Source organism: Leptonychotes weddellii, chromosome 3 (genome assembly GCF_054177405.1).
Source record: "Leptonychotes weddellii isolate Sample4059 chromosome 3, ASM5417740v2, whole genome shotgun sequence".
In the NCBI taxonomy this organism is placed as follows: Eukaryota; Metazoa; Chordata; class Mammalia; order Carnivora; family Phocidae; genus Leptonychotes; species Leptonychotes weddellii.
The window spans coordinates 47666309-47676655 of record NC_138371.1 but is presented as its reverse complement, the minus strand read 5'-3'; the positions used below and the strand labels follow the sequence as shown (position 1 = coordinate 47676655).

Sequence of the window (10347 nt, the reverse complement as noted above, 5' to 3'; positions counted from 1 at the left end):
TTCGGCTCAGGTCATGATCTCAGGGTCCTGGGATCGAGTCCCGCATTGGGCTTTCTGCTCTGTGGAGAGCCTGTTTCTCCCTCTCCCCCTGCCCTTCTCTCTCTCTCTGTCAAATAAATAAAATCTTAAAAAAAAAAAAGAAGTAGCATAGCATAGTGGTCAGAAGCATGGGTTTCCTAGCCAGGGTCCATCGTTTACCAGTCAGATGACCTTGGGCAAGTTACTTTAATCTCTCTGTGCCTCAGTTTCCTCATCTGTAACATTAATATATAATCATAGTGCCTGCCTCATTGAGGCTATTGAGAATATTAAATGAATCAATGTACATAAAATACAGCATAAAAAAGATTAAGTATTACAGAGTGCTTATTATTCACCAAATATTTATTGACCTTCAAAACAGTGCTAGGCACTGAGGATACAGTTGTAATGTCAGGAAGTAAGTGAAAGAAAGCAATATCTTAGCTGGAAGGTTGAACTCTGAACTCTGTTCACCTAAAATAAATAAGTAAATAAATAAATAAATAAGAATAACTTGCTGCAATGCAAAAAATAATTCAACTGCTGTTTTTTTAACCATGTAATTTAACTCATTTTCCATCTATTCAAGTAATGCCTACTTCTTCAGCACCTGCTTCGTGTGTGTGTATGTATGTGTGTTGAAGGACATCCTATCCACATTCAAAAATAGTTTTCTTATTTGTTGAATAGGTACTTAGTGTTTGTTTGTTGAGTAAGCCTATAAATCCCTCTCTTACGTCCTCTAGCTTATCCTCGAACGTATTTGAAGGCAATTCTAAGGCATTGCTTATTACATGAAGAATAGGTGAATGAAATTCTGCCATTGTTTTTTAGACGGGGAACTCCTGTTCTTGTACTGTGAAAGCCTCCCTCTTAAACCATCCTGCTAGATTATAAACCTGACAGCAGAGATGGTATCATATCTTGTTTGGCACATAATCTTCTAACACTGTGCTTTGTCCTTTAAAAGGCATTTGTTACATTTGTTAAATGAGGAAATAAAGTCTCAGCTATGCAAATAATTGTATTTCTGAAGTTCCATTTTGTGAGGGTTTTTGTGTGTGTGTGGCACAAATGGCTCTAGCTAAGTTACGGACCTTTTTTTTCTTCCCTAGGGGCAAGGAAAAATTAAGTTTAGAATTAATCTTTTTTTTTTTTTTTTTTTATTTGAGAGAGAGTGAGAGAGAGAGAGAGCACAAGAGGGGGGAGCGGGAGAGGGAGAAGCAGACTCCCTGCCGAGCAGGGAGCCCGATGCGGGACTCGATCCAGGGACTCCAGGATCATGACCTGAGCCGAAGGCAGTCGCTTAACCAACTGAGCCACCCAGGCGCCCCTAAGTTTAGAATTAATCTGACCAGGAAGTGGGCATCTCACCTGGTGTAAACAACCTTATTAAAAATAACATTGATTGTTTTCTTTACAAAACTTCAAACAACTAGAATTTCTAGCATATATTTTCCCACTTAACTTAGTAGCTGGTTTGAATGCATATATGTTCTTTTAGCCAAAATAACAGGGTGGGGGGGTGGATATGGAGCAGAGTGGCTGGTTATGGTAGCCTTTATTTAAGAAAGACGTTCAAATTTTTAAAAGCCAAATTGCATTTTAGCAGTTAATCAACTTGTGTGGATACATATGGCCTTAAATCATTGTTGGCATAAGTCTTGACATGAAGCACTGTTAGTGTTTTAAAAAGCACTACCAGCCTTGTTAGTTTATTCAGTTTGTTCAACAGCACTTACTTACACAATAGCATAAATCATACAGATTCCAGAATTGGAAATAATCTCTGGACTCTCTCATTTTGCTGATGAGGAAACTGGCATCCAGAAGGCTGAAGCAATGTAATCAGAACTAAAACCCCAGGATGCCAGATTTCTGGGTCACAGACCACGATGTTCTCATTAAGAGCTAGAGAAAGTTGAACCAAATATTTAACAGTTTTATTTTTCCTTCAGTCCTTTTAAATATCGTTGCCAGTGGGTCTGAAATTGATTGAGGTTGATTGATTTTACTCTTCATTGCTACCATTTAGCTTTATGGAGCACATAACTTGATCTCTTCTATGTAGACATTGTATAAACAGGGAAAACAATTTTTGCTGCCCTACTGTATTTTTAGAAAAAAATATAAGCCAATATTCATTGTCTGACCATGGTTCTATTAGAAGTTTGGTGAGAAAATGTGGTCATTGTTCTCCTGACATCTATTTCAGAGGTTAGGGTCATATGCCAAACACCCTTGATTCATTTGAATGTATGGTCATATTGTTCTTTGATTTATCTAAATACTTTTGGACTCCTGTATTGTCGGCCTATACTATTTTTTATAAAAATCAGGTTAGGCAGTGTAAAAAGATTGTTTCTTGTTGTTGTTGTTGTTGTTGTTTTTCTATAATATTTCCTTCAATTTACTTTAAAAGTGTGAAGGGAACTTGGCCATTCATTCATTCAGGAATTATTTACTGAATATTTTATGCTAGGCACTATTTTGGACATAAAAACCAGATATAGTCCCTGCTCTCATTCTAGTAGGGAGAGAAAAATATTAAAGAAATAATCACACAAATAAGTATTTATTTAGAAACTGTGGTATTTTAGAATATATATAGGGTACTAGGAGTGATTCTAATAGGATTACCAAATTTATGTCAATGTATCAGAGAAGATCATTCTCATGCTCTCAAGGGTGAGCAAACATTGTTAGAACTTTCTGACGACTTCCTTTTAACATCTCTACAAGAGCTGGTGATTTGGGAAACTGGACTATATGCCTTGGTGGATATGACAGTATTGTAGAATGGGGACAAAATTCCAATGTTCTGTATACAGTTCTGTCAAGAGCTACCTTTAAGACTTTAGGGAAATTATTTAGTATCTCTGAGTCCAAATTGGTCATGCTATTTACCTCCACCACACACTGAGTCTATATTCTTACTGAAAATTATTTGTCACTTTTTCAAATCCACTCATATCACTCTGTGATGTTTACTTTACCTGAGTTATTCTGGGACATTATAATACAGAGAAGTTAAAATGTGCACTCTGACATTTTACTACGCATACCTTCGAGATCTTTTATAAACTATGACAAACTTCTAGAATTTGGACCTGAAAAAACGGAAGTATAACTCTCAACACATTTAGATAATATCCCCATTTTAAATATATTGTTTTACTTATAAAGACATTCAACTAAAATGTAAACTTGTTTATCATGTCAAATTAAACCACTTTCTTTGCAGCCCCACATTAAAGCATATTGTTTCCTATTAGATCTCTTTCAAGTAGATAACCACTTGTATAATATAAAAAGGTAGCCAGAATCACAAGTAAACAGGCCCTTAACCCGAAATGATTGTTTGCATATTTTTTCCAAATCTCTTTTATACATTTTCAAGATAATCATATTGTGCATTTTGTTTTCTGAAGCATAAAGCATAAACTTAACCTGATTTTACACTTGAGATACTGTAAAGCATCTCAGAAAAGTTTAAGTGACACAATGTTAAGTAAAAACATCAGTCAAAAAGATGATGCCCAACATCTTTTGTTAGTCTTATTAACTAAGCAGGACATGAGCTGATCTCATAGAAAAGGATTACCGTGAGAAGGAAATGATGGCCCAAATGATAGTTATAATACTCACTATTTTATATTCATGTATATTCCATTGAGTGAATGGACCATAATTTACTAAAGCATAGCCTTATGTTGGACAGTTTGAGTGGTTTCCATTTTTATATAGTATAAATTACACTGGGATAAACATTGTCAGGCATATGGCATTTTTTAATATTTTGGATTATTTCCTTAGGATAGATTCCCAGAAGTAGAATTACTAGGTTAAAGGGTATGAACATTTTTACGACTCTTGAAATACATTGCCAAATTGCTTTCCCAAAAAAGGTTGTATCAATTTACAATGCCACCAGCAATATAGGAAAGTGCTCTTCTCATAATATTCTCACAGGTATTTGGCATCATAGAATTTCTAGATTTGCAAATTTTGTGGACAAGAATGTAGTACCTCACTTTAATACATTTCTTAGTGGGGTTTTTTGTTGTTGTTTGCTTTTTGTTTTTTTTAAGGCAACATACTGTTAAATAACTTCGAATTTCTGACATGTTCTTTAACTGTCTATGCTGATTTGATAATTTTATAAGCTTATACAGAATTATATGTGATTATATTAAACCTTATTCATAGTACAAACTTCTGTTTTGTTGTTTCTTTTTTTTTTTTTAAGATTTTATTTATTTATTTGACAGAGAGAGAGACAGTGAGAGAGCAAACACAAGCAGGGGGAGTGGGGGAGGGAGAAGCAGGCCTCCTGCCTACCAGGGAGCCCGATGAGAGGCTCCATCCCAGGACTCTGGGATCACGACCAGAGTGAAGCCGAAGGCCTAATGACTGAGCCACCGAGGTGCCCCTATTTTGTTGTTTCGGTTTGGTGCATGTAGGTGTATGTATGTCAGGAAGCATATTGAGGATTTAGTTTTTGTACCTGGTCAAATACTTGTTTTCTTCTGTGATTTTTTTTTTCCTGTTGGTTTTTAGCATAACATAACTCCTCTTTATCTACATTAAGTATGTAAGTTATCTAATTTTTCTAAGGAGTGACTTTTAAAAAACGTAACTCTTGAATTCATCTGTAATTTATATTGATGTATGGTATAAAGCATGGATTCCAACTGATCTTTTCTCCATATCAGTTACTAGTTATGGCAATATCATTAGTTGAGTAAGTCTTCATTTTTCTGTATTTTAGGTGAAGTTTCACTTGTTACATATTAATTCATCTAATTCTTTTTTTTTTTATATTTATTTATTTGACAGATAGAGACACAGTGAGAGAGGGAACACAAGCAGGGGGAGTGGGAGAGGGAGAAGCAGGCTTCCCGCAGAGCAGGGAGCCCCATGCGGGGTTCGATGCGGGGCTCGATCCCAGGACCCTGGGATCATGACCTGAGCCGAAGGCAGACGCTTAACGACTGAGCCACCCAGGCGCCCCTTAATTCATCTAATTCTTATTTACTTCTTCTGTTCCAGTGATCTATACTTGAACCAGTGCTTATTTTTTTATTTAATGTAGAGTTCCCCCAAATGGCTTTCTAAGGATTTAAAAAATGGTCTTGCCTTTTTTAAAAATATCAACCTGAAAATCTTGACAAATTCTAAAGCAGTCTGCTTGAATTTTCATTTAATTTATAAATAACAATTTAAAAAAATCTGTTCATAAAAATTTTTTTAAAATTAAAAAAAACTGTTCTCTCAGAATTTTCACCAAATGTATGCCTTTGCAATTATTCACATCTTTTTGTTCATTATAAAAGTAGTGCCTATTTAAAAATGATTAGAAAAATACTGACTATAGAATGAAAAAGGTTATTCATAGTTGCTTTAAAATATAAGCATAGTCAACCTTTTGTAATATGTTCCTTTCAGATAGTTTTGTTTGTAAAGATGTGGTGCGTATTAGGCAAATATTTATTGAGCACTTACTTTGTCCCAGATACCTTACCAGGCATTGAGTCAGGCTCTGACCTCATAAAATAGACAACCCCTGCCCTCATTAATATTTTATCATAATCCATTCTTATATTTTGCATACTCCTCATATATCTTCTTTTAATAACTGCAAATATCATTGTGTCGTATGAATCACTTTGAGTAATAATTTTCCTAGAATTGGACATTTCCAATTTTTCAATGTTATTTTTTCTATATTTAGAATGTTTCCTTAAGATACATTTCTTGGAATGGAGAAAGCTGGTTAAGGGCATGAACACATTTAAGGTTCTTGACACAAACTTCCAAATTGCTTTTTTAAAGGTACTAACTTTCACTGCCACTGGAAATGGACAAAGGGAAATTTTTTTACCAATTTGCCCGCAGTGACTATAATCACTAAAAATTGTTTTTGTTGTTTTGACTAGTTTTAATTTTCCTTTTTTGATACCTAGCAAGGTTTGAGGTTTGAGGTTCTTTTAATAAGGTTAAACAAATGTAGTTCTTTGAAAATTTTTCTGATCATGCTTTTGCTCTATTTAAGATGCTTATGTTTTATTTTCATGCATATGAGCTCCTTATGGAATAAAGACATGAGCCTTTTTGGTATTTACCCTCCTTCAGAGTTATCTCAAAGGGGAAGAGCAAAATGATCACTGAGTTTGGGGCCCTGAAGTACCTGAAGTCAAACGGAGGTTTATGCACCTTTCCATTTCCAGGGCCCAACTTAGGGTTGGGCTGGAAAACAGCAGGCCCAATGGAGGAGCACACAGATGTCAAGCAGTGCATTGGATTCTGGGGGTCCAGAGACGCTGTGACTGACAATGGCAAACATGGCTTCTTAAAATAAGCCTGGGCCAAGAAATGACTTCCTAGTAAACCAATCCATTTTTATTGCTAGAAAGAAAAAATTTTATAGCCAGAGGGCAAAAGGATACAAGTAACTGGGTAGCATCGAAAACAGCCTGGAAAAAAGAAAGGGGTAAAATGAAGGGATAGTGAGTGGAAAGAAACAAACAAAAGCATTTGGAAATCAACAAAACAAATTAAGCGTTGATTCTATATCCATTATGTTGTGAGGTATGTTGCTGTGGTGGGTTATTAAAAAAGAGCAGGAGCCTCACCAAAGTTTATATAATTTGTCAATTCAGAAACTTCGTAGGCAACTCAAATGATATAGTCCTGTAAAATTCCTGGTTAAACACACATATACTTAGGTACACATATAACACTAAGACTTACTGGAAGGTTCAGGAGAAAGCATCTCCCAAACTAAAGAATTCTGGGGCCTGCCTTCTCTGCCCTTATAGTGACAGGTCCCTTTTAGTCACAAAATCTGAGGGAAAAGGGGAGAGAAGGTAATTATGGCACTATCTGTTGCCATTGGATTTAGAATCTTTCTTCTTACCCCTGCCTCTCTCAGGGTTGTGAGTGAGAAGCTGAGAGGACACCATACCAACAAGAAAAAAACAGGAGACTGAGAGGGGACAACCTTCTTGGGGTAGCTGGTGTCTGCTTTGTGGTACTATTTTGATGGGTCATATGGGAAAATTTTTATTACATACTTTATGGAATAATTTACATTAGGTCAAATTTATATGCCCTCAGGAGTGCCTATAAAACATGATCCCTAATTTCAAGAGTAGACCTGGCAAAAACAAGAAAGAGATAAAATAATTACAAAAAAGGGTGTCTTGTGAGGAAGAACTTCATGTTAGAAACAATTCATAATTTACAAGTTGCTTCCGATCAAGATGGTGATGTGATCTTACCTTGGAGATATGTGGGCTAGAAAGAATCACTTGAATGATACCTTTAGTCAGGTGAATAAAGGCAGCTGGGTACCTAATATTTTGGGGGCAGGCCACTACTCTCCCTAACCTTAAGGAGCCACTCATTCTCTTTATGGTGACTTTAACAATACGGTAAGTACTATTTATTGAACATCTATTATGTCAGGTACTTTGCCAAGAGCATTATTTGTATTATCACCTATTCATTCCTCCAGGCCCAGTTCACTGTTCTTTTAACGCACCCATGACTTATACCCCAAGTTGAATTAATAATGCCATTACTGATTAATTGATGATTAATAACGTTCTTCTCATCCTGTTCACTCCTTTAATGCAGCACTTCTTTTCATAGCCTACATTTCTAACTGTTCCACTACCTGAGCTTCATAAGACCAGCATCCGTGTTTTATTCCAACTGCCCAGCATCTGGCAGTTCCTAAGTACCATATTCTGTTGAGTGAATGTTGAGTGGGACTTCATGACTTCAAACTCATTGAAGAATCATGGAATTGTTGAGCAGGAGAGCCTTTGGGACCTTTGCTAGCTACAAGCTTCTTTTACATATGAGAAAAATTAAGTTAGAACAAGTAACTTGCCTGAGGTCACATAAACCTGGTGGAATGAGATTAGAGTCCAGTTCCCTTGCTCTTCAGCCGAGTATAGATGCTACCGAAACACAACTAAGTATCTTTATTTCCCAATCTCCTGGCCCCACCCAAATCCTATCATCAGTTGGCCTTTGGACCTTCAGGCTATTTCTGGGATGTATATTTTCTAAAGGAACCCACTTCTATATACAGCTTTTCTTTCATAGCTTCCCATTCCAAACAAAGCCCAAACTCCAAATTAGCTGGCTTGCACTGTAGCATCACTGTAGAAGTTGGGGGCGGGGGGGACTGTCTGTCTATATTTTTACTAACAAGCTCTTTCCACAAGCGCCCTTTGATCCATGCAAATCAAAATGCTTGTCAACACGCACACCACACCATGCTCTTTCTTCACCATCCCTTGAGACATGATGGTCATTCTGACTACAGTATCCTTCCTCCTTATCAAGCTGGTGAACTTTAATGATCTGTTCCCCCTCTGGACTGGGAGCTTCTGGCACAGAACAGAGAGAATTGGCTTTAGTCTCACACAGCATTTGAATGAGTGGATTTTGTGTCCCGCACCTAGCAGCATAGCCCTCAGTAAGGTTCACTACATGACTCTGTTTGGAAAATTACAGAAATGTAACTTACTCTTCAGGGTTGTAAGCAGCCCTCAACCAAAACTTTTCTGTTTGGAGGAAAAATAAGTAAATATGTTGGCTCATTCAGTCTTTTTCTCCTTCTTTTTCCTTTTCGTCTGCTTCATCTGTTATGGCTGCCATTCTCACTCCCTCTGTGAACTGTACATTCTCCCAGCACCCCTGCCCCTGGACACTTGTGGGAGAGGAATCTACAAATTCCTCTGGGGCTCCATCAGTGGAGCAAGTTCTCAGTAGCTGGAGGAGATCTGGGCTGCCAACAGGAAGTTTTTGTACTTCTGGCTACTTTGTGCCTGGGGCAAAAACTGCAGAATCCACCTGGACACCGTAAAAGAGAATGATAGAACAAAACTAACCTTCATTATCCCCATCTGAAGTTTTTTCTGTGTGGACATTCTGACCCAGTATCACTCAGGGCTTCTTTTACCAGAACTGTTGTCTAGCATGCACATCAAAATAGCCCCGCAGGAAAGTCAGGTTTGAGCCCCCCTAACTCCCTTCCTTCACTTTAAAAAATCTTGAGCAGGACATTTAAAATAATGTTTCGGATTTTTAAGTTTTTAAAGCATCTGAAGAACTGTTCCCTTTGGAAGCCTGAGGGCCAAAGAAAAGCAGAGATTGGTCCCCCGGTCTCTAAATCCCTTTTTCCTCCTTCTATGCCCTACACCTCATCTTGCCCCTTTGGCTCCAAGGGGGCAAGAGGCAGCTTTCCTCCGCGGGCGTGCCTGGCCTCGTCCACGACACCCATTAGTTTCCAGCCTTCCAGGGCAGAAGGGGACTCCCGACCACGCGTCCAGGGCCCTTCCCCAGCTTAGGGGCCTCGGGGCCCACGCCGGCCCCAGCGCAGACAGAAATGAATGTGCCCAACCCTAGGGATGACCTCGGCGCGCCCGCCCCGAAAGCACCCCGGCCCCAGCCTGCGGGGCGGGTAGCCCAATGGGCAGCCTCGCTCCGGAGGCGGGCTCAGGCCGGAAGCCACCCCGCGGCACAGCGGCCCCACGAGACGGCGCCCGCGCCCCCGCCCTCTCCGGCACGGGCTCTACGGCCAAGGGCGGCAGGGGCCAGCCCGCTGGGTCCCCGCCGCGCTCTTTGTCCTGGCCGCGCGCGGGCGGACGCGTGCGCCCCCCGGGTGAAAGGAGGCGCGGAGAGAGCGCGCGGGAACGCGCAGGAAGAGCTCGCGCCCGCCGGGCGCCGGGGGCGCGCGCCCCTCCGCCAGGCAAGCAGCGAGCACGCGCGCTGCCGCCGCGCCCGCCCCTCCCCCCGCACTCGCCTCGGAACTTGCTGACTGCGCGGCCGGGAGGAGCCGAGCCGGGCGGCGGCGGCGGGAGGCCACAGCGCGCGGGGGTCTCCCGCGTCCCCTCCGCCTCGCCGGGAGCTCGCGCCCTCGCCCAGCCGAGCTCCTACCCCCCCTTTTTTCCGAAGGCGCTGGGCGGCGCCACCCTCCGGCCGGAGCCCGGCACTGCACAACCCCCTCCGACTTTCAATGTTCCACACTCCCCGGCCAGAGCCTCCTCGGCTTCTTTTTTTCCCTCCCCCCCCTTTCCCCCCCCCAGCTGCCTCCATTTCCTTAAGGAAGGGTTTTTTTCTCTCTCCCTCCCCCACACCGTAGCGGCGCGCGAGCGGGCCGGGCGGGCGGCCGAGGTAAGGCGGAGGGGCCGGGGGGCCGCGTGGGGGGCGGCCGGGGCGGCGGCGGCGGCGGTGGGGGAGGGGGCGGGGGCGGGCAGCTTTGTTCGCGCCGGGCGCCCGCGCCGCCGGTGTCCGCGAGCCGCGGCG

General features: G+C 41.3%; 1 protein-coding gene across 2 annotated transcripts in view; it reads left to right on the top strand.

Annotated features, from left to right (window-relative positions):
- Positions 1-9621: 9621 nt before the first annotated feature.
- Positions 9622-10347, top strand: part of UBE2E3 (ubiquitin conjugating enzyme E2 E3) — an 80780-nt gene continuing 80054 nt past the window's right edge. Inside the window, exon 1 of one of the 2 annotated variants that reach the window (XM_081814041.1) lies at positions 9622-9790. The gene's annotated coding sequence lies outside the window, so the exon portion shown is untranslated. Of the gene's footprint in view, positions 9791-9851; positions 10216-10347 lie in introns of those variants that run through there. The other variant, XM_081814040.1, reaches the window with a different exon arrangement.